We start from the raw sequence: 23468 nt of genomic DNA on the forward strand, positions 1-23468 counted from the left end.
CGCTGATTGTAGCATAAATAAACGCCCCCCCCCAAAAAAATCAATATAATAAATAATAAATAAAACTTGAAAATGTTTTGACATTCTACTTAAGAAATAAAATGACCTCGATGATTTCTTGACTGATTCATTGGTGAAGCAGTCATCTTAAAGGGTAAATAAGCAGATAAAGATAGTGATCTTCTGGAAGAAAGGCAATAGTTCCAGTCCCCTCATGGCCTTGTGAAGTAATCGGAGTAATGTTTTGCTTTTCAAATATTGTATGTAGATAATGTAATCTCTCGGAATGATTGAAAATATAATAGTGAAATCAATTCCTTATTAGATATATCTGATTATAATAGAAAAATATTGCCACAGTATTATCTATAAAAATAACTATTAACTATTAATTAACATATCTAAAGCTCTCAGTCAGTAGTATACGAGGGGGTACCCAAAAAAAACCGGAATTATTTTTTAAAAGCTATTTATTTACTAATTTTTTACAGAACAACCTTATCCCCTTCAAAATACTCTCCATTACAACTAATACATTTGTCCCACCGGTGCTTCCACTGTTCGAAACATTTTTTGTAGTCATCTTTAGAAATGGCTGACAGCTCCTTCTTCGTTTTTTTCTTGACCTCTTCAATGTTGTCAAATCGGTGACCTTTCATGCCCTTTTTCATGCGTGGAAATAAGAAAAAGTCGCACGGAGCCAGGTCAGGCGAGTAAGGTGCGTGGGGCAGCGGAACCATGACATTTTTAGCCAAAAACTGTGTAACAGAGATGGCTGTGTGTGCAGGTGCATTGTTGTGGTGGAAGAACCAGTCTCCTGTTTGCCACAAATCGGGTCTTTTTTGGCGAACATTATTGCGCAATCTTTTCAAAACTTCCAAATACAAGGTTTGATTGACGGTCTGACCTGGGGGGACAAACTCTGAATGGACTACGCCTTTGGCATCAAAAAAGCAAATCAGCATTGTTTTGATGTTTGACTTGACTTGACGACATTTTTTTGGTCGGGGTGAAGATGACGTCTTCCATTGGCTCGACTGTTGCTTTGTTTCTGGGTCATAACCATAGCACCATGACTCATCACCAGTAATGACCTTTGACAGAAAGTCTGGATCAGTTTCAAGCTGTTGTTTCAAAGCACGACATGTTTCAACTCGATGTTCTTTTTGATTGTCAGTCAGAACTCGAGGAACAAACTTGGCAGCAACCCTTTTCATCCCCAAATCTTCCGTTAAAATTCGCTGAACCGAGCTCCAAGATAACCCACTACTCTCTGACAGTTGATCAATTGTCTGTCGACGGTCTGTGAACACCAGCTCTCGAATTTTTTCAACATTTTCGTCGATTCGGGCAGTTGATGGACGTCCAGAACGAGGTTTGTCATCAATCGACATGTCGCCATTTTTAAACCGAGTAAACCACTCGTATACTTGAGTTTTTCCCATAGCGTCATCTTTGTAAGCTGTTTTCAACATTAAAACACTTTCAGCAGCATTTTTGCCGAGTAGAAAACAAAATTTCAGAGCTGCACATTGTTCACTCAAACTTGCCATCATAAAAAACGAAAAAAGAACAAAACAGCGCTGGTAAAAACAATCACTGCAGATGAACAGAACAAGCCAGGCAGACAACACAGGCAGGAGTGAACTGGCAAGGAATTGCGCTATACACGTCTAGCAGCAGAAATGCGTACTACATAAGCTCCATGCGCGGCAACGCAATTCCGGTTATTTTTGGGTACCCCCTCGTACACGTCTAGCGGCAGAAATGCGTACTACATAAGCTCCATGCGCGGCAACGCAATTCCGGTTATTTTTGGGTACCCCCTCGTATACTAAAAGATTTATAGCCTTTTATTGCAAATTACGTGTATATATGTTTGGTTGTTTTCAGTGAGGATCTAATTGTGAAAATTCAGTGTGACCCCCTAGATCCGAACTATAATAAGCCGTACATTTAGGAAAAAAATCAAAAATGTAGTACAGTATAATGCGGGTGTCAATAGAAATATTTTTCAATTTCTGGGCCAGTGAAAAATATTGGGTTTTATTAGAAAGGAAAATGCTTCGCCAAGGAGACCCTACAGAAAAGGAAATGGCTCTAATTGGCTGGCGGTATTAATTGGAAATATTAATGACTCCATGTACTATAGACTTTTCACAGAGGAAAATTTTAATTATTAATTTATATTTTCAGCCCCAGACTTGTTACTTGTTTTCAGTTCAATTCTAATTTTCTTAGAATTTATAAATTTGGTTTTTACGAGTATTATGTTATTCCAGTATAAAGTAATAGTTATAACTTTGATTTTATAAAAATTAAATGTGCTTAGATTAAATGGAAATTGCCCTGATGACAAGCACTGCAGCCAAAAATGGAGAACTATCCCGAATCCATCACTACCTACACAAACTATAATATACAGGGTGTCCCAAGGTATATGGATAACGACTTTTTCTCGGAAACTAAGATAGCCAGAAAAAAAACTAAAAATTACGTGTCCCCTTAGTTTTTTGTTAGAAATCCAAATTTAATTTGTAAATTTTTTTCGGTGCTTCCAGAAGCGAGATACAGGCACCAACTTCAACAGTTGTGTACGTCAATCTTTAATAGACTTCACTAATTAGTACGAGTGTTCTTAAAACGATGTAACCACAAGGAACCATCGCGACTAGAGGTTATGAAGTCAAGAATATTGGAGTATAACCACCATATTGCTATAAAGTTTTTCTTAGATTCTAAAAAGATTTAGGATGAATAGATTTAAATAGAAGATACTTTGACGCTATTGGTGGATGTATTAGAATTTAGATTACACTACTCATTTAGTAGTTGTCGCTGGTTGGATGGTGAACTCAATTTTAATTTAGTTCTTCAACTTTGTTCTTATTATGGTTTAATTCAATTTCGTTCGTGATTGATTGCAATCCAAACGTCAGACGTACGTAAAATATTACTACTATGACTTTGCATTTCAAAAGATGGACAATGTTTGCGGAGCTGATCTTTAGAAAATTAATCTGAAGAATATTTAACGATTATTCTAAGAATATAGTTTAAGAATAAACTTCTAAGAATAAATTTGAAGACAATAATCAAGATATATCTTATCAAACATTGACCTAAGACAGTCACGATGTGTTCCTGCCTTCTTGATCATGATGTCAGATTTACCCATGATAAACTAACCCGGTATAACTTGTGGCTAAAGTTTACTGACAATTCCAGAGCTTTATCTATTTCAATATTTTTTTTTATCTTCATTTGTTCCATGATTTTTATTTAATTAAATAACAACCTTCACAATGTGACGCAATTTCATTTACTGGTTATTTCTTGTTTTGTTCTAAGTAAAATATAAATTATATGGAAATTATTAAAATATTATATCCATTTTAGAATTAATAAATCTTCGTTTCAATCCACGGATTGAATTCTTTATTTTCACTTCATGGAATTTTCATATTTCAATTAATAAATTTTACTCAATTTGCAAATATTCTTTTATTTTTATATTGCACAGAATTTAACAATATCTACAATGTTTATTACTGTAATAATTCCCTATATTTAGGGGTGTTCTGTTAATTATTTTTTATGGAAACGCTGAGGTGTAAAATTCTTAAAAATATTTTTAATGCTCCAAAAAGGAAAAGAAGTGAAAATCATTGCGAACCCCATTTTATGTACTTTACAGGGTGAACCAGTAAGTATTGTCCATAGGCCTACTGTGTGTAGTACATCTAAAGTGGAGTTCAATGACGTATTGGCCAACTTCATATTTTCCTCTGTTCTTGAGTGACGTCACTTTAAAGTTTTTTTCTAAAATCATTACTTTTTTCCAATAAAAATGTTATTACTCAGAAAGTTTTAGTCCGAATTCAATTCTGATGACATGGTTAGAAAAACAGATAAATTTCCTAAAAATTGACACCATTTTAAAGCATAAATTATTCTCCAAACTGCCTTAATCTTCCACCGGAACCTAGGAAAATAAAAGTAATCGAAATTTTTAAGAAAACTTATTAGGCTCTTATGTGATCATTTTCAGACCTAGGTGCTGGCACTTTTTACAAAAGTTTCCTTGTCTAATGGGCTTTCAAACGGTATACCATTTTCCAGGATTCCTTTTATCTTCGTATGAGAAATTGCGTTTGTTTTGCAAGAAAACGTGTTCACGAGCATACAGCAGTGACATTGTATTGTGTTGTTTAATTCATTAAACTCTTGTGGATGGAGCTGTAGTCAATTTTTAAAGTATATTGTCTTAAAATAAGGTAGTCTAAGGTTACTTATTGCACATAAAAAAAAAAAAAAATCTAAACTGAAATATTTGACAAAATGTTAGATTTTGAAACTAAGCAAATTAGCCTCCGATTATAAAAATAGCACTTGTTTAAAATATTTTAATGATTTTAGAAAAAACTTTAATGTGACGTCACTCAAGAACAGTGGAAAATATGAAGTTGGCCAATACGTCATTGAACTCCACTTTAGATGTACTACACGCCTATGGTAGGCCTATGGACAATACTTACTGGTTCACCCTGTATACGTTTATTATTGTACAATAATAAGAACATTTTATAAAAATAGTCAACAAATTATAAAATACGTACAGTACTCGTAAACAATTGCATAAATATTTATACTAATACATTAAAAATAATAATTTTTATAAAATATTAGGATCATGTTCAGGATCAGGTTGAACTTCCTTTATTTTGTTGTCATTTGCTGAACGATGAGATCTCAACCAAATTTTTACATAATCATCTGGACTAAATTTTCGTTGCGGTGGACCATTCATTTTTATAAATAGGAGATTTGCTAGATTTTCAATTAATATTCTATTTCTTTGTTCAGTTAAAATAATATTCTTATTACTAAATCCTCGCTCGCACTCTGCCGAACTGCAAGGAATAGTATCTATACTCGTATATCGAATTGAAATTTGTAAATCTTCAGGAATTTCTTTGCCTCCATTATTAATATAATCTCTAAACGCATTGGTACATCGCATCGTTGATGTTATTAAATTAAATCTGGCGTATAACGACTCGATTTCATTTTCTCCATAGTCAGTTTCAATATCCGTTGGCCATTCCGTTGGATCTAATACTCGAAATTCATTTATTAAATTATTTTCTGTATGTAGTCTTCGAGTCATATTGTTAATGAGACCAGACGTGGAAAATTTAATTCACGTAATTTTTCCAATATATCAACCAATTTTCGTTAAAACAGAAATCATCTTTAGTACCGGAAAGCGTTCCGGTCCAAAAAGGATGTTCCGGAACGACGTTCCGGAGCGTTCCACCTCGAAGACGCCACTGACTATATTCCTTATATAACGGCCTATTGCAATAATTCATATATTGTGTCCGTTCTTACGATTACTTAACCATAATTATCGTTCTCAGGGTTAGGGTTGCTTGACGCAGTTTCTTTTCCTAGATATACGAGGGTCGTTTGAAAAGTCCGTGCAAAGTCAGAGAGATAGCACTACTGGCGCGTATCGAGGTTATGTTTAGTTAGTAGCATCTCTTGGAAGAACACACACCAAGTTTCAGCCAGATCGGTCTATTTCTTTGTGTTTGGCATTCGTTTGAATCGAGGAAGTCGAGTGATTTTCAAAAAATGGACGAAAAAGAATTTCGTGTGTTGATTAAACACTACTTTATGAAAGGCAAAACGCCTCAGGAGACTAAAGAGAAGCTTGATAAACATTATGGTGACTCTGCATCTTCGATTAGAACAGTTTATAAGTGGTTTCAAAATCACGGACTTTTCAAACGACCCTCGTATAGACAAATTCATCTTGAAAAACAAAGTACCTACAATAACGAAAATTATGTAAAATTGTCGGTATTATATTGCAAGACAAGTTGAAAGAGACAATTTCAAAACAAAAAATTAACATTGATAACAAATTAATAAGTGTTTAGTTGTTTATTTATCTCCGAATAATAATGTTATAATAATAAAAAGTGTATTTTTGCCAATTAACGCATGCACGTGAACGAGATAAATTATATTGAATTTCATCAGAATTCAAGTATTGTTCTTTAATTCAAATATTAATTGTATACATACATTATCATCGTTTCTTGCTATAAAAAACGTAATTGATCATATTGATATGCAATCAATTCCTCGTGACAATCAGAATGCAAAAAAGTAACATCTGATCTCAAGAAAATTTTAATAATTTTCTATCACAAAAAAAACAACCTTTTCAATTAAAGACACTGCTACAAAACTGCCTTGAATTATTTTTAAAGCATTTATCCGACATTCAAATGTAAACAGAGTGTGGCAGAAGTTTATTGATATAATTCAAAGACGTTCATCACTGTTATATCGAACTATTATTTGGTATTAGAGTTGCGTTACAGTTCTTTAAATCAGGGCTTTGCAAGCGGCGGCCTGCGCTTCGAAATTCAAAATAACTAATTTATTTAAAACAATTACTCCATTTTATATCAAAAATTTCTTTATAAATAATGTAGGTGATGTAATTTTATTTTAACACAAAACATTTGTTCGCGCCTGTCATTTATTTTGTTTTAATTTTTGTTATATTGTACTGGTTATATTAAGTTTAATTTACTCTTTACAGTCGGCTAGATATGAGCGTGTGGATATTAAATAACGAGACTGATGCTGCTACAGAAGAACTATGCATGCGCCAAATCCTAACGACCGACAGTTGTGCAGCGTAAAGCCTTCTCTTTCGATTCCACCGTCTCACGTGTTTGTAGAGAAATCTGTCTGACCGGAACCGTCGTTTGTGTAAAACATGATACTACACACGTAGTAGAGAGATGAATTATCGTGAAATTTCACATGAAAACGGGTAAAACCGCTACTGAAACTTATCTTTCATTAAAAGAAGTTTATGGCGATGAATGTTTATCACGTGCGCAAGTTTTTGAGTGCTTCAAGCGTTTCCAAGATGGTAGAGAAGACGTCGGAGATGATGACCGCCCGGGTCGCCCTTTCACGTCCAAAACGGATGAAAATATCGATTATAATTAATCAACATTACTACCGTGAGGTGCTTGCTAAACTCCGTGACAGAGTAAGGAAAAAACGACCCGATTTGTGGAAGAACAAGTCATGGGTTCTCCATCAAGACAACGCGCCGGCTCACACTGCATTGTCTGTCCAGTACAACATCCCAGTTTTAGGCTATCCGCCTTATTCGCCTGACCTGGCCCCCATGTGACTTTTATCTGTTCCCCCAAAGTCAAATCAGCATTAAAAAGAACACGATTTCAGTCCGTTGAAGCTGGGAAAGCAAAAGCGGCATGCGTCATGCAGGTGCTCACAGAAAAAGACTTCCAGCACTGTTTCGGAACAATGGTAAATTCGCATGGAGCGTTGTAGGGATAGGGGAGGGGTGTATATTGAAGGTGATAATAACTAAATATGTATAAATTTAAAATAAAATGTTTTTTACAGCAATAGTCTCGTTATTTAATAGCCACACCTCGTAGTCATGTCAGTGATCTTTGCAACTTCACGCAACAAGACAATGCAATGCGCATTTTTATATGTTCAGTTTAGTGTTTTCTTTCGTCAGAGATGCGTGTTACTGTGCACTTGTAGTCCGCAAATAGACGCTCTCTGATCAGAGAGGACACATCAAGAAAGAAAGATAATTGAGAAAGTTAATTAAAAGAAAATAAAGAGTTGGAACTTTAATATTTACAAAAGAGAACGATGATTTAAATTCTGTCTTCTATAGCATGGCTGCCTAGTTTTCGAGGATTCCCACGCTGAATATCCTGGGTTCGAATCCAGCTGTTGGTCCTTAGATTTTTCTCATCCTAGGAAACGTCTCCCGGTTATGGACGCGCCTTAAATTCGAATAAATAATACCAATTTTTAATGTTAATAAAAATTAAAATAAATGAATAATATTTTGGATCGACTTTGAATTGGTTCGACTTTAAAATAAGAAATATTAATTGCCTACATTTTCCAAGATAAAACACCTAAGGTTCGGTTCGGAATGAAAATTTCGGATTGAAAAAATAAAAAGAGTTTTTATTTTATTGAGTTGTCAAGTCGCTACAATGCACAATTGCACAAAATGAAATAAAACGCATTTTTCAAACTTTATACTTTCAGTTATGTTGTTTTACACTAAAATCCCGAAAATTTGCACAATATTTACCACTGCTACAGGTTATATCGCTTAAGCGTTCAATGTTCGTGTAGGTTAGAGTAAAGTAAAGTAATTGCCTAGTTTTTTCAGGCAGGCTTTACTTCTAACTACTAATTAGGTGTCGCGAACTGGTGCTGATGGTAATAAACATTCTTTACTGTAAATTTCTTTTATTAAAATCCAAGGCCTAAGACCGGGGAATCGAACCCAGTACCACAATACATATTAGCTTTACAGGTCTCGCCACTTAACCGCTCGGCTACCGTGGCGCTTACGTTCTTGTGATAAGTTTTTATGTGGAAAGCATGCAACAACATGGGCACATGATTTCCATATATACATACGATTATAGTAAAGTAATCGTCTAACTTTCAGCTGCGGTTTAACGTCCAACGATCTAGTTTCAAGTGTCTTCGACGCTGGCTGAAGCACTTACTTTACTATTTAAGATTTTCTCTAAAAGTCCATTAAAAGTGCTTAGGGACTCATTGTCTAATCCAATGGCCTCCTCGATCTCCGGACTTAACCCCACTGGACTATTTTTTGTGGGGATATCTAAAAAATAAAGTGTACAGTAACCTTAGCTGCCTAGATCTTGACTTTGCCATCATAAGTACTGATACAAACAGAGCGTGGGAGACCAGAGCGTGGGAGACCAGAGCGTGGGAGACCAGAGCGTGGGAGACCAGAGCTTTGGCTTGCCTATCCGTTGATAGAGCCCACTTTGAACAGCTTCTTTAAAAAAAATAAGGTAATTTTGACATTAAACTAAAATTTATTTTTCATATTTAAATTCCATAACCCCCCACACTAGACTTAAAAGAAAAGAACTGAACAGACGCTATCGACTACTTAAAAGACACTTAGACGACAGATCAAAACTCTCTCTGGACAACAAAAGACTAATTTATACTTCTATTTTGAAACCCTGGGCTAATGGAATAGAGCTATAGGGGTTCAACCAAACGCTCCAATCTTCAAAGGATTAAATCTCTACAATCAAAAATACTTCAAACTATCGTACACGCTCCTTTTTATGTCTCCAACCTGGCTATACACACTGACCTTAACGTTCCTTTTAAAACAAGATACAGAAAACTCCACTTCAGCCTGCAATCTCATATAAATCCTCTAGCTAAAAATCTTTCTTCTAGAACTCTTCCTGATAACCTGATAAAACGTCTTAAGAGACAGTGGCCTCGTGATCTCTTCTCCAGTGAAGAGAGTGACTAACCATCTAATATTTGGGAGTTTACCACTGGGTAACTTATCCACTCGTTACTTATCATTTGTTACTCTGTTATCACTGTTACTTATAGCGCTAACGCGCTGATTGTAGCATAAATAAATGCAAAAACAAAAATCCATAACTTTTAAAAAACCTAACCAATTTAAAAAAAAAAAATTGTTTTTTAGGAGCTCAAGTTTTATAAAAATATGAAAAAAAAAATGTATGTTGTATCTCGACATATTGGGGTTTAAAAAAAATGGGTTAATCACTGAAAATAAACTGGACTAAAAATGATTAAATATGTCTTTTTTATTTTTTCGAAATTTCCCGCCGTTTAAAAAAAAAAGCGGGTGGAGCATATAACTCTGGTCATCCTGTATACATATAGTAAAGTCTAACTTTCAGCTGGGGTTTAACGTCTAACGATCTACGAGTTTCAAGTGTCTTGGACGGTGGCTGAAGCACTTACTTTACTATTTAACATTTTTCTCTAAAAGTCTTTCAACTCGCGACATTCGAACAGGGGATTCCCAACGTAGAATACGTATATATCTACTATAGTTGCGCCGCCTAATTCAAGCGAGAATTTTGTTGCATCATGGGTAAGGAAATGTTGAAGAACGTTGAATCATACCACTCAACTTTAAATTACAAGTGTAGCGTCTTGTTGAAGAGATGAGAGGAAGATTAGCTAAATAATAAAAAAAAAAAGTTAATAATTTCTGAGTGTATTTAGTAAGCCATTTAGAAGTACCATACAAAAGATAACGGGCAAAATACTGAGACGAAAAACTAGGGATGAAAAAGAAAAGCTAACGATTTGAAAGGAGACAGAGAGAGAGAAATGGCTGAATAATGCTCAGTTATCAATGAGATATGACCGCGTTGAAGAAAATTATCCAGCTCAGTTCGGCATTGTGAAGAAGCATGAAAGAAAAGAAGGAGCATTGGCAAGAGGCAATTGGTAAAGTCCCCACTTCAATATAAATGCAGATCTTACGACTGACTTATTAGCAATACAAAACTTTTTCACTTTAACCCTTCGCCTAGCTATTCAACTCTGAGGAACCAGCAATGAGAGCCGAGGGTAGAACATGTTAGCTACAGAGGTACAGCATTCACTCTGCGGCTCCATACATTTCCTTTGTATTAGATTTTAACTTTAAAATTCTATAATTGAATCTTTCTTTGTCTTTTATTTTGTTTGATCTTATTTTACAAATTATTTCTTTAACGTATGGAACAAATTTAACTGGTTTATCAGGTTTGCAGGGGCTTATCAAGATTTTGGTTTTTAGGGGAAGGTTTCAGCTTAAGACTAACCTTTCATTCAGATTCAACACCCTTTCTTAATGAGATCGAATATACAAGGTGTGGCTCGTAACGAGACTATTGCTGTAAAACATTTTATTTTAAATTCATACATATTTATATTATCACCTTCAATATACACCCTCCCCTATCCCTACAACGATCCATGCTAATTTACCATTGTTCGAAACATGCTCCTGCATGGCGCGTGCCACTTTTTCTTTCACAGCTTCAACGGACTGAAATCGTGTTCCTTTTAATGCAGATTTGACTTTAAGAAAACAGATAAAAGTCACATGGGTCCAGGTCAGGCGAATAAGGCGGATGGCCTAAAACTGGGATGTTGTACTCGTAGTTGGCTAGAAACGTCTTGACAGACAATGCAGTGTGAGCCGGCGCGTTGTCTTGATGGAGAACTCATGACTTGTTCTTCCACAAATCGGGTCGTTTTTTCCTTACTCTTTCACGGAGTTGAGCAAGCACCTCACGGTAGTAATGTTCATTAATTATAATCGATATTTTCATCAATTTTGGACGTGGAAGGGTGAACCGGGCGGTCATCTTCTCCGACGTCTTCTCGGCCATCTTGGAAACGCTTGAACCACTCAAAAACTTGTGCACGTGCTAAACATTCATCGCCATGAACTTCTTTTAATAAAAGATAAGTTTTAGTACGGTTTTACCCAGTTTCATGTGAAATTTCACGACAATTCGTTGCTCTACTATGTGTGTAGTATCCATGTTTTCGGCAAAACGAAACTAATACCTCTTACACAAACGACGGTTCCGGTCAGACAGATTTCTCTACAAACACGTGAGACGCTCCAATCGAAAGAGAAGGCTTTACGCTGCACAGCTGTCGATCGTATGTAAAATTAATTATGTCAACAACTTTCAGCTTTATAAGATAATCGTTTCTAATTAATTAATTATTACAGGAAGAATGTTAGACAGTAGCCATATAATGTCTTCATTGAAAAAACTTTGTTATTAGTGCTCTACATTTTGGGTAACATTGATTGGCCTTCGTCTGGAGCCACACAGAGCATGTATAAAAGGTTTTTATATAGTGAAATCTTTCTTTAGCCATAGTCGAAAAATTTTTTTCATGTAATTTCAGTCACTGACACATTACAAACCAAATTAAGTAAGACAGTTTTACGATAGAAGACGAGGAGAAGGACGCCTGGATGGACGGCGCTAATCTTAGATATCACATTTCTCGGTAAGCCAAGCAAAATTAGTTTACACACTGTTAACCAGATGTTTTTTCTTCACAGCAGATTTGATTAGTGAATTCCATCTAGGAATCCACTTAAATTAAAAAAAAATCATTAATTAGATTAACAAAAGCTGTGTTCACCTGATCAAAAAACCTACAAATATCAAAGTTCTTATCTAGATCTTTCCATTTTATCCGGTAGCACTTTCATCAAAGATAGATTAATCAGTCTATTATTTTAAAAAATACACTGCATTGCCAATGCTCGAAGTTAGTCAGTTATTGCCAATGTGGAGTCATATTGACTCCATAATTTATTTTTATATTTTTTTACATTCATTTCAATTTTAATAATAAAATTTGCATTAAAGGTTGAGAAAGAATAGGAATTAAGAACGAAAAAACAAATTTTGTCCACAAATCGGCTTTAACATTTCACGCAGAAGGAATTAACTTCAACTTAGGATCGCAGTAATTTCAGTATTTTCTAGAATCCTGATTGACTGCCTTCTGATCAGGGACTTTTGCATTTTTTTAATTACATTCACTATTTTTTCAATTACTGTGCTCTGTTGACACGGATCGGAAATCACCCAATTCGCTACAAGTTTTTGCTGCAATTCGGACAGAAAGAGGCTTTTTTTATTGTGCCTTGATACTTTCTATGAAAATTATGTAAATTTATCTAATAAGCATTTTGGCAATAATCTGGAGCCAAGATAATAACAGAAAATCTACTCTTATTACCAATCAGGAGACGAAATGACTCCGATATGTTTACGTGTAATGCCTATCTGGTGTCAAAATGACTCCTATAATTCAAGAAAACTGATCTGCAGAAAGAAACTAAGAATTCCACGGTCTTCAGCTCGTGACAATCGAATGGTGAGAGAGTGGGGATAGCATATCTAAGAGCATTTCGGGATAGCTATGAGATGTGGCGAAACAGAGACCATTCCTATTTTTTTGGAGTCAAATTGACTTCGGATTGGCAATGCAGTGCTAGTGGGGCCTCGTTCTGAATTAGATTTTTCAAGATTTAATTTCTACCAATTTTAGAACGAGTATTCTATTCCACAAATATTCTAAAACATTATTCATGAGTTTTAGAGACTGAAGCACATTAGTTTTACCTAATTTATGTGCTCTTTTTTTTTTATCAACGGTTTAATTATTATTAATTTTCCACCTCATAATATAATGAAATGGTTTCTAGTGGCCCCATTTCTTTGCAAGTAACCATACATCATAGAGATAGGGTTTAGCTGAATAAGTTGGAGTTAATTACTCGAAGCGCCCGTTTCATGATTTTATTAACAACTCTGAAAAGAGTTCATGTAATATCGCGATAATGCTAATTTTTTGCTTGATAATCGTGTGCTCATCAATTTTCTGGGCATAATTTGACAAATAATTTTGCGTATGACCAAAAGTTTTTTATCTCTTCATTCAAACACTTTTTTAAGTGGTTCCTTAATTACCGGTAGAACGTCAATGAAAACACACAGCCTTTTAAATCTCATCAATTTCTATTTCGTTGGTTGAAAATGTGGTTAGATCCGCATTCGTAGATAATATCTTTATCTCAAGTTTATTGCATCCTTGACCTTCTCCTGCTCTTTCAATTCCCTACCAACATTCCAGGAATGCAATTCTCATTCCTGTGGCTTCATGGACGAAGCTCAGTTTGGACAGCTCTCGATCCCATAGTCTATGGTTGTCCTTAATGTAGGAAGTCATGGTAGTCAAGGTAGATGGTAAGTTGCAGAGTACCAAATTGAACATTCATACTCCTTCAACTTACTGCAGAATTCGTTGCTCATACGTTCCATTGTCACATATTATTTTACCTGGGACTCCAAAACGTAAAATAATGTGTTCCTATACCGATGACGTGACTTTTATAGAGGTAGCCTTGCCTCTTTTGTAGCATGACGGTATATTTCGAAAAATACTGCAAGACTAACAAAAGGAATCGATTCTTAGGTTTAGAAAGAGACAGAGATCTCATGATGTCCACTGAGGTTAACTGCTAAGGATATGTAACAACCTTCAGCCGACCCATCATCCCAGCTGGGTAGCGCTGAAGTGCCTTCATATCTATTGTCATAAAGTACAGCGAAAGACATTGTTGGCGACATCTGTGGCCATCTCAGGAAGTGACACTCCGCATTATTTCATGATCATTATCCAAACATTACATTATTATTGATTGTTGAAACTTTATAAATGATCTCTAGGCGACGGTCGTCAAGGGAGATTGCCTAGAATGGTTGATTAAGAAAGTTAGTGGATAAAAGGATTGTGATGATGTCCGAGATGGAATGGGATCCGTTATTCTCATTTTGGATCTTTTTTTTTGCGTTTATTTATCCTACAATCAGCGCGTTGGCGCTATAAGTAACAGTGATAACCGAGTAACAAATGATAAGTAACGAGTGGAGAAGTTACTCAGTGGTAACACTCCAAAACATTAAGCTATTAGTCGCTCTCTTCACTAGAGAGGAGATCACGAGGCCACTGTCTCTTAAGGCGTCTTGTCCGGTTTATCAGGAAGAGTTCTTGAAGAAAGATTTTTAGCTAGAGGATTTATATGAGATTGCAGGTTGAAGTGAAGTTTTCTGTATCTTGTTTTAGCAACTTGTGTGACAAAAGGAATGTTAAGGTCAGTGGGTATAGTCAGGTTGAAGACATAAAATGGAGCGTGTACAATAGTTCGATGTATTTTAGATTGAAGAGATTGAATCCTTTGGAGATTGAAGCGTTTGGTTGAACCTCACAGCTCTATTCCATACGCCCAGATGGGTTTCGAAATTGAAGTATAAATTAGTCTTTTGTTGTCCAGAGAGAGTTTTGATCTATCGTCTAAGAGTCTTTTAAGTAGTCGATAGCGTCTGTTTAGTTCTGTTCTTTTAAGTCTAGTGTGGGGGTTCCAAGAAAGTCTTCGATCTAAGTAAAGCCCAAGGTAGCGGGAAACGTTCACTACTGGTAGAGGTGTTAGGTTATAGATGACTGGAGGAGGAGTAATGCGACGAAGAGTGAAGGTGATGTTTTGCGACTTAGTTCAATTAAGCTTCAAAAAAATCCAGTAATTATACCATTTCACTCTTAATATTTCTAGCAGCAATAGAGAATTGTTCAAACGTTTAGAAGAACATGTATAGTAAATAGGATGGCTAGTTTGGGCACATAAAGAGAAATTGGACGAACTCGGGTGTTACGCAACAACATAGTTGTGATTTTAGCTACAATGATACAATCATTTGAACTGTTATTCAAAAGCCAAAGCCACCAATCGCTCCTACAATCATTTAAGAAATCTTTGATGTCGAAGTTTCATAAAAGAAAAGAAAACTACCAGCAAAAATTGGCAGTCAGTAATCGTGAACTTAGAGCCGTTCATTGCCACGTCCACTTTGCCTTCATCATTGACAAATTTACAAAAATTATCAAAATGGAACAAAACAAAAGTCAGGTGGGTGTGGAATCCATAAAAATGTTCTGTGTTGTATTTTGGATCCAAAAAAATGAATATTAATTGTTTAATGGGATATTTTTGATTGAAAGGTTCCAGTGATTGTAGTTTGTAACTCATGGAGGAACTATAACTCAAGTCCGAATCGTTTTTAAGAGTGGTTTGTAGAGTAGTACTTAGTTGCTTAGGGTTAGTTTTAAGCGTTTGTCAAGTAGTTGCTTGAGTTAGTAGTAGCATTTTTAACTGATTTTCTTTATTGTAGAGTGGACTAGGTATTTCAAAGTATCAACGCATGGTTCATGTCAGCTGGAGGTCTGATAATGGCACACTCTCGGTGTGAAGGTTATGTTTTCATTTTAACGGCAGTTTCCACTAAGCGGAAATTCTTGAGGCTTCCGCTCGAATACATCAGACTCGAGTGCGTTTCATTTAGTAGATGGAAGCAATTAAGTAAAACTCAGGATGTAGAAACAAAACACCTTATTACTACTTTGGCTTACCAAGGTGAGGCAAAATGAAGCGGTGAATGGGGTTGTGGGGGGTTGGAGGAGACAGAGGGAGAACTGACAAATGCTGAAAGGATGCTGCGCGAACCAGAGCCAAACATCCCTACTTTTCTTAATTACAAATCATCAAAAATGATTTTCAGAGATTTTGGAAATTAATTTTGAATTTTTGTTTAGGTTTTGTGAAAAATAAACCTTGGAGAGAGAGAGAGAGAAAAAAAATGCAATTAAAATGTAGAATGTAGTAAAAATAAACACATAAACCTCCTTGGGAAAAAGCAATATGACACGGCAAGGTTAGGATGAAAAGTACTTGATTTAATATGCAATATGTAGCGACTCCTGGTAATGGTTACTGGATTTACTGAATAAAACACTCAGCTAGTTACGATTAACTGCTTCTATTTATGGCTTTTAATTTTTATTTTCCGTTATTCGACGTAGAATATAATTGGTAAAATAGAATGAGCGTATTTTTATACTTAATTTTAGGGCGCATCAACTGTTAAGACCACTAGCGCCTATTTTTGGTTTTACTTATTATGTGGTATCCGCATTAAAAATTAGAAAATTTATTTTTATATTGAAAATTAAAGAGCAGTTTGTTATTCTTCTTTATAGTCTTTTATTTTGTTTATTTTGTCTTTTATTTTGTTTATTTTGTCTTTTATTTTGTTTATTTAGTCTTTTATTTTGTTTATTTTGTCTTTTATTTTGTTTATTTTGTCTTTTATTTTGTTTATTTTGTCTTTTATTTTGTTTATTTTGTCTTTTATTTTGTTTATTTAGTCTTTTATTTTGTTTATTTTGTCTTTTATTTTGTTTATTTTGTATTTTATTTTGTCATTAGTTTAGTTATCTTTTATATAAGAAACAATGCATTTTTAGTTTTCAGTTATTTTATGTTATGTAATTACATTGTCCTTTAATTTATTTAATTTGTACCAATACTTTATTTGTATAGAGGTATTTTCCTGAAAACAAATAAAAATTATACTTATTTTCACTTACGAGGGGGTACCCAAAAAAAACCGGAATTATTTTTTAAAAGCTATTTATTTACAAATTTTTTACAGAACAACCTTATCCCCTTCAAAATACTCTCCATTACAACTAATACATTTGTCCCACCGGTGCTTCCACTGTTCGAAACATTTTTTGTAGTCATCTTTAGAAATGGCTGACAGCTCCTTCTTCGTTTTTTTCTTGACCTCTTCAATGTTGTCAAATCGGTGACCTTTCATGCGTGGAAATAAGAAAAAGTCGCACGGAGCCAGGTCAGGCGAGTAAGGTGCGTGGGGCAGCGGAACCATGCCATTTTTAGCCAAAAACTGTGTAACAGAGATGGCTGTGTGTGCAGGTGCATTGTCGTGGTGGAAGAACCAGTCTCCTGTTTGCCACAAATCGGGTCTTTTTTGGCGAACACTATTGCGCAATCTTTTCAAAACTTCCAAATACAAGGTTTGATTGACGGTCTGACCTGGGGGGGACAAACTCTGAATGGACTACGCCTTTGGCATCAAAAAAGCAAATCAGCATTGTTTTGATGTTTGACTTGACTTGACGACATTTTTTTGGTCGGGGTGAAGATGACGTCTTCCATTGGCTCGACTGTTGCTTTGTTTCTGGGTCATAACCATAGCACCATGACTCATCACCAGTAATGACCTTTGACAGAAAGTCTGGATCAGTTTCAAGCTGTTGTTTCAAAGCACGACATGTTTCAACTCGATGTTCTTTTTGATTGTCAGTCAGAACTCGAGGAACAAACTTGGCAGAACCCTATTCATCCCCAAATCTTCCGTTAAAATTCGCTGAACCGAGCTCCAAGATAACCCACTACTCTCTGACAGTTGATCAATTGTCTGTCGACGGTCTGTGAACACCAGCTCTCGAATTTTTTCAACATTTCGATTCGGGCAGTTGATGGACGTCCAGAACGAGGTTTGTCATCAATCGACATGTCGCCATTTTTAAACCGAGTAAACCACTCGTATACTTGAGTTTTTCCCATAGCGTCATCTTTGTAAGCTGTTTTCAACATTAAAACACTTTCAGCAGCATTTTTGCCGAGTAGAAAACAAAATTTCAGAGCTGCACGTTCTTCACTTAAACTTGCCATCATAAAAAACGAAAAAAGAACAAAACAGCGCTGGTAAAAACAATCACTGCAGATGAACAGAACAAGCCAGGCAGGACTGAACTGGCAAGGAATTGCGCTATACACGTCTAGCGGCAGAAATGCGTACTACATAAGCTCCATGCGCGGCAACGCAATTCCGGTTATTTTTGGGTACCCCCTCGTATTCTACTAAGTAAGATAAGGGTATTGTAACTGTGAAGAAGTTGATTTTTTCCGGATTTCTGTGTACGTGTGGGAGGTGTTTACGCAGCAAAACTCAACAAAGAAAAATTGCAGAAAGTTCTAATTGGGATATCCATATTGGGTACCACAATATCCAGATAAAGTGCCGACAATAAACTTTTGGTCAAATTCAATCCACCAGAACGGCTCCTTTAATGAATCAATATTCCAGTTTTTTTCCTATAAAATTTATTTATTTTATTTTGATTTTTTTGAAACACAAAACTTATCGCTAATAGATAACTCTACAAACCGAGAAAACTCGATTTTGGGCACTTTTGAACGAAGGAAGTTTTTGGGGGCTTCTTTCTAAACTGTTATTTTCAGTATAATGTGTGGATTTGTAATCAATTAAATATTAATAAGAGTTAAATATGTAACTAAAATTCTAACTTACAAAAAAGAAAAGAAATTGACGAATTTACCGAATAAATATTTCGCATGTTTTTTTATTATTTTTTGAAAATAACACTTTTTAACTGAACATGGACAAAATTGAAGTCAAAGTACAGATTGGAAGATTCAACAAAATTTAAGAAAATAAATTGAACGACCCCTTATGACATTATTTAATGTGTAAAATAAACTCAACACTTGCTTTAAAATATATTCTGTTCGATTTAAAATGTATAAACTATTCCATCAGTAAAACATTACAGTGACCTAAACATAGAAAGAATGAACAGAAACATAAATCTGTATAAATTATAAATTCATTGTACAAACAAAGAATGGAAAAAAATGTTTAATTGAAAGCAATTAAGATAATTTATTTCTGATTAGTTATCAATTAAAAATTGTTAACACAAAAAATCAAAACAAATGGGAATGACGAATTCTATTCAAAGAATTAAAAATGTTATTATTTAATTTTATTAGTTCTATAATACAAAAATAAATGATTTTCTGAGAAAATTAACTTTCGTTGTTTATATTAATTTAATTTCTGCAGCCAACAGCTGGTTCAAACTTGGTTCGAATGTTATTATTCTTGTAAAACGGAATATTATTAGACTTATTATTATGTTTGAGTAAATCTGAGAAATTTAAGTTTGTTAGTTTCTTGTTATTTACACGTTCAAGAAAATATAATATTACTGATCGCATTTATTAGGTAAACTTCCTTGAATTTCCTAATGTAAGCTCATAAAGTGAAAATCTGTAACTTTATTATAAGCAAAAACCAAGTTTTTCGGAAAAAATAATCCTGCATATTATACCTAAGTGCAAAAAAAAAAAAATAGTAACGTGGAAGAATAAATAAAGTTTACTTTATTGATAAAAACGGGATACTGATTAAATAAATCTAATATATATAGCATTCCAGGAAAAATGTTTTTGACGCAATGTGTTGTTTAAATTGAATATCTTAAAATAATTGTAACGAATCTTTTGAAATTGTTTTCAATTTAAATTTCCCCGAAAAACTTCATAAATGATAAAAACAAACTCTTTGATCTGTTTCTAAATTGTAGACCATTCCATCCACTAAGAACAAAAGAAGAAGAGAGAATGCTACCAGCCTCCGTCATCCCCTCTATTTCCAAAGAAACCTTTTTCACGCGGATTATTTGGGAATTTAATTCTCTGAAATTTCATTAATTGTTAAACTGGTTTTGTTTTTCTTTGAACAAATTTTGTTTTCATTTTATTTATATTTAAAAAAACATTTCGTATCACAAAAATAAACAAAGCTATTACTTTATTTTTCACGTTTGTAAAATGAAGAAACAGTTTCATAAATTTTTTTGCATAAATAATTTAGAAAATCAATTTTAATTAATTACCCCGATTTGTTTTTCTTCAATGTATCAGCTGCTTTTTTGGGGCTACATAAATATCACAATATTACAGAACTATTCATCTATTTGGTGGCTGATACATTCTTCTGAAATAGAAGTAAATTTATTCAGTAGGAAGAAAGAATAATGTCAGTTTCAGTCATGATTTTTTTACTTAATTTTACCGGAATCAGTCACCAAAAACAATGAACAATACTTGTAACAAAAATTATTGCCAATTTCAGTAATTTTTAATTTTACCAAAGAGTCTAGGTCAATCTTGAGAGCTGTCAAACTTGGCTATAAAAATTTATTTTAATTGACTTGACTAAAATTTAAAATGACATATCGTATAGTTTGTACACTAGTTTATAAACAATTAATTATCTATGCTGACTAATTGATACTGTACATGGATTTTTATTGCACGTTAACATATTTTAATTTCAATTAAATGTAATCAAAATCCATGTTCAAGGTCAATTAGTCAGCATAGATAATTAATTGTTTATAAACTAGTGTAAAAAAATATTTTATAAATCGCAAATGGGAACCAAATATAATTTAAATATACGTAGAAGCTAATAATGGCAACTGATGAAATGTATGATAAGCGAAGGTTCTGGGTAGATTTTTGGCATAATGAAAATCCGAAGAAACTTAATGAATAACAGAATTTATCGCATAGGGGATCATGGTGTGAAAATGTAAAATCTGGCAATTTTATCTAATTCAAAGTAAACAAAAACAATATTAGAATTCCTAGTATAAATAAATAATCAGCTGATGGATTTTGATTGTGTAGTGTTCTTAGTAATGGCCGTAAGTCTATTTCAATTGAATAAATGCAAAGGGGCGTAACAAATTCGTAAACGAGAATAGAACACGCGCATATGACTATATTGACGACAAGTGTCCTTCATTCATTCGATATTACGTAAAATATTTCATCTATTAATAAAAACACATTTATAATTTATACAACAAAAATAAAGAATTTTAATCCAACTTTATACTTTTAAGAGTCGAATACGCTATAAGGTGAATGATATACAATATTTTATTGTATGTAAAAACAATTTGACTGGAAGACCTAATTGTACATGGAATTTTAAAAGATAAAATTTAAAAGAATTGACATTTAAGAATTTGTAATTGTAAATTAAGAAATTAAATATTTATTCTACAGTCCGATTCTATCAAATTTATTGCCCGGTAAACCTATATTTTTAATTTATTACTGTTCCTAATTTAAATTACTTTCAATAAACCTTTCAACAATTAGAAAATGTAATTAATTTGGAAAAAAGAAAATAAAAACAAAATATCACCTGACATGATATAAGTACGTTCTGAAGCGTCAAATATTTTAAAGTTAGGCATAACTTAATTAATAAAAAAATTAAATATGTTTATAATACACAAAATATCGAAGTAATGAATATAACAGGACATAAAAATGGCCGATTTTGTTGGAAAATATAATTAAAAAAGTTAAAATTAAGTTAGTAATAAAAACCACATTTCAGACTAACATTTTATGATGTAACCTATTAAAATTAATTGCTTGTTTATATTGTAAGTTAAAAGAGGTAGCTATAATGTATTTTGAAGGAATAATAATTTTATACAGGTACTATTATTATACATATTGAGTTTGAACTTTAAAAATTAAAATTTCTTAATTCTTTATTTGATTTATCTAATTAAAAAAGATAGTTAATGCAAATAAGGAGGTGCTTGATTTATAGTAAAATCAGGAAAATGTTAATTATTTGTTGAATTAACAAAAAGTAATTTTAAAATTTAAAGTCTGTTTAGCAAATAAAATTTGAAAGTACTGTGTTAATAAACGCGGATATAATTTCGTTGAAAATCTGTTTGATTTAAGAAAATTTTGATTATCAGAGAAAATTTCTAGCTCTTCTACTCTAGATGGACTTTATTAAAAACATTTGATTCAGTCTTAGTCCTTCAGAAAGATTCATTACGTGAAATTTATTGTGATATTGGCAATGTTTTTACCTATTTCTAATATTTTGATTATTTTATTGGTAATAAATGTTGATTGGTGTAGACAATTTTTAAAACTAATTAAAATATTGGTGAATAAAACACTTATATATAAGGCTTATTTTAAGTTAAAATTCTCAAAAGAAGACTTCAATTATATGGGTTTGCTAAAGATAAAGATTTTATAAGATTCACTGTATAGAACAGTGATTTTCTAAACAATAATAATAATTTTAATTTTAATAATAAGTTTTTTTAATTTTAATAATAAGTTTTTTAATTTTAATAACAATAATTTTTTTAATTTTAATAACAATAATTTTTTTAATTTTAATAATAATAATTTTTTTAATTTTAATAATAATAATTTTTTTAATTTTAATAACATTAATAATAATAATAATAATTTTCTAAACATTAATTTGAATTAAACAAAATTAGAAAAAGCAATTAAACGTTAAGAGTTTCCGCTTTTCCAAAAATATACCTTTTATGGTGGGTCGGTTTCCCGTACCTGAAATTCAATGTACGTTTTCTTTTTCTTTTCAATTTACGCGATCCGACGTATTTGTACCAGGAGGTCTATACTCCCACGTCTGTTGTCGGTACCTTACTGAGGTTGGCCAGTGCCGCCTCTGTCCGCCCCCAGGCTACTGCCGCGCAACTCATTCCCGCCCCCTACTGACAAACACGTGGCTAGATTTCACCGCGTGGTAGGTACATCTTTTTTTTTACGTCAAATTTAGCTTCTTTTTTTTTTTTTTTTTTTGAAGTTCAAAATTTAAAAAAAAGTTAAATTGTGTTTTATTAAGTGTACCAAATTACGTATTACTATTATTATTTTTAAACAGGCGAAGTTAAACTGAAAATCCCAATCTTTGATTTTATGGACGTTCCAAGTTCAGATTGATAAAACTGGTAGAATGTATATATCATGTAACATTAACCAGTTGATTCAGTGTTAGTCCTTGATTAAATCTAATGAAGGTCAGTTTAATCCAAACATGTTCCCTTTAAAAGTTCAACTGAATTTTGCAAAATTTATAACTGTTGCATTTAGAAATAATTGTTTTTAGTGCATAATGGCTAGTATAACAGGCGTGACACATGGAAGGGCGTACCCAGAATTTTATTTTTAGGAAGAAGCGAATACATTACTTTTTCATTTTAAAAACCATTCTATCGTTTAGGAGACAAACCAAACAATCAATATCAGTAGTTCACGTATAAGTTTCTCAAATGAATAAGGGAAGCTGTTCTGTGTAAGTTATAATCTATAAATTAATAAAAGACTATCATTAATAAGTAATTAGGTCTAAATTAAGTGATCAGACCGTGTGAGATTCTTGGATGTATCAGGTTACAGGTTTTGGATGTATCAGGCAGGG

The 23468-nt window shown here is 33.4% G+C and overlaps 1 protein-coding gene across 1 annotated transcript in view; it reads right to left on the minus strand.

Moving 5' to 3' along the window:
* Positions 1 to 22880, minus strand: part of LOC141456502 (lachesin-like) — a 353521-nt gene extending 330641 nt beyond the window's left edge. Inside the window, exon 1 of the mRNA XM_074132563.1 lies at positions 22568 to 22880. The gene's annotated coding sequence lies outside the window, so the exon portion shown is untranslated. The remainder of the gene's footprint in view (positions 1 to 22567) is intronic.
* Positions 22881 to 23468: the final 588 nt, after the last annotated feature.

This window comes from Rhodnius prolixus, unplaced genomic scaffold, assembly GCF_049639745.1.
Source record: "Rhodnius prolixus isolate KJV_2025 unplaced genomic scaffold, Rpr scaffold_4, whole genome shotgun sequence".
NCBI classification, from domain to species: domain Eukaryota; kingdom Metazoa; phylum Arthropoda; class Insecta; order Hemiptera; family Reduviidae; genus Rhodnius; species Rhodnius prolixus.